This window comes from Gekko japonicus, unplaced genomic scaffold (assembly GCF_001447785.1).
Source record: "Gekko japonicus isolate JY-2015 unplaced genomic scaffold, Gekko_japonicus_V1.1 scaffold394, whole genome shotgun sequence".
Taxonomy (NCBI): domain Eukaryota; kingdom Metazoa; phylum Chordata; class Lepidosauria; order Squamata; family Gekkonidae; genus Gekko; species Gekko japonicus.
In genome coordinates, this window is record NW_015173135.1 from 368,518 (window position 1) to 370,844 (window position 2,327).

Genomic DNA, 2,327 nt, shown 5'->3' on the forward strand with positions numbered 1-2,327 from the left:
GGGAGCAGCTGACATCATTCTCCTCTCCCAACTGAAAATTCCAACTGCCTTGCGGGGGGGGGGGTGAGTTTGAGGTGTGGAATGGAGGGTAGTCCAATCAGCTTCCATATGTAAATGACCTTGGAACGCTGGGCGGGACTGCACAAAGCAGCCAATGAACCCAGCCAGTGTCTTCCGAGTGGCAGTTTTTTCGGCCTAACACTAAGGGAGTGCATTTTAGAATTAGAACTTTGGCACCCACTATTCAATTATATATAAGGAGAGATGTCTCATGCTGTTATAGCTATATGCAGTATGAGATGCCAAAGGAAATTATCTCCCTTATAAATAAAAGCCGAATGGTGGTGGCACTTCTCTAGAACATTCTACACACTCCAAAATCAGTTCGCTCTCTGTTCTGTCATTCAGAGGGTCTCCCTATCCACTGTCTGCTTTGCCTGAGTCCTGCCTCCAACATTCTAAACATTTTGCTTTTCCTCTCCCCCCCATAGCCAGTCAGAACACAGAGGTTATTTGCATATGCAGCCTCATTGGCCTTTGCCTCGGAACACAGAGGTCGTTTGCATATGCGACTTGATTGGCTTTTGCCTCTAACATTCTTAACAGTTTGCTATTCTGAGGTAAAATGTGTCCAATCTCCAGGTGAGGGCTGGAGATCACTCAGAATTACAACTTCTTTCCAGACGGCAGAGATCAGTTCCCCTGGAGAAAATGGTGGGCTCTGTATCCTTATATGCTGCTGAGGTGGCCCCCATATGACAGCCAATGTGACGTAGAAGTCAGGGCTTCAGAGCACGGGAGAGGCTGCAGGTGTGTGGGGTTGGAAAGCTGAAGAGTGAGGGGGAAATAAAGGTAGGTTGATGATTGGCTGGGAAGGAGATATTGTTACCAACTCCAGGTGGGAAATTCCTGGAGATGTGAGGGATGGAGCCTGGAGAGGGTGAGGTTTCAGGAGGCGTGGGACCTTGGACAGGTACACAGCCATAGACTCCACCCTCCAACTATTCCCTTCTGGGTAACCACCATTGCCAATCTCCAGGCGAGGACTTGAGATCACTCAAAATTATAACTGTTCTTTAGGTAGCAGAGATCAGTTCCTCTGGAGAAAATGGTGGACTCAGTGTCATTATACCCTGCTGAAGTCGCCACAGCAAATTGACACTGAGTGTCCAAGGCCAGGACACCCGCCCAGAGCCTCTTTCTAGAGGCCGTTGTATTTATTTCTACAACGGGCCTTTTTCCTAGTTTTCTATGAAACACAGCCAAAGGAATTGCTCTGAGAGTAGTCAGTGCTCTGAATATATTACAAAGAAAGATACTGAGAGGGGTGAAAGCACACAGAGCTGGTTCCAAGAGGAGAGGAGTATTTGGGGAAAGCAGGAAGCTAAAATGAGTACAGTTGCAGGTCTGAAATATCATTTTGATGGAAGATGAGTATTATTAAATAAGTCATTGGAATTTCCCTGTAGAATTCAGACTATTTGGCATAATCTTGAAGCTCGAAATTCCATTCTGTAGAGATATAAACACAGCAAAGAACATTGTACCTATTCTATGCAGCACTGGTTCTTCTAGCCCTTGTCCAGTTGAGAACTGTGCACTTAAATCAGGTCTTCTTTGTTTGCATGCTTTCAAAGGCAAATAAGGTCGGCAATTCCACATGTTCCCACCATATGAATAAATCAAACAATCATTTTCAACTACCAACTCTGAACAGGTAAGTCCATATATATGCTTCTCTCCACCTCACTTGTTAAAGGAAACTTCCAATTGCAATTTTACAGATAGCTGGTTTTCTCTCCATTTCAACAAACTCTTTATCAAGAACTAGGAAAAAGGCCCGTTGTGGAAATAAATACAACAGCCTCTAGAAAGATGCTCTGGGCAGGTGCCGCGGGTGCAGCCTCCTCTTGTGAACCATCTGTTTAGCGCATCCAGGTCTCCTGCTATAGCTGCAGCTGTTGTACTACTGCTTGCACAAGTGGAATTACATTACATACATCTTTCTTTCCACTTGCACATTGCTTGAGCCAAACCAGCAGCCTTGTATAAGTGTACCATGGAACAAATGAATGGAAGTTAGAGTGATTGGTTAATTGCTTTGGTTAATATATTTGGTTAATTGGTTAATTGGTTAATTGCTTTGGTTAATATATTTGGTTAATTGGTTAATATATTTATATATATAAATATATATATTTCGGCTTGCATGACCAGTAGTCTTAAGCACACATACACACATTTATGCAATAAAAACAACAAGTAAAACATCAACACTATTTAAAAAGCTCATACATGGACAATAGGGTACGTTATCCCAATATGAG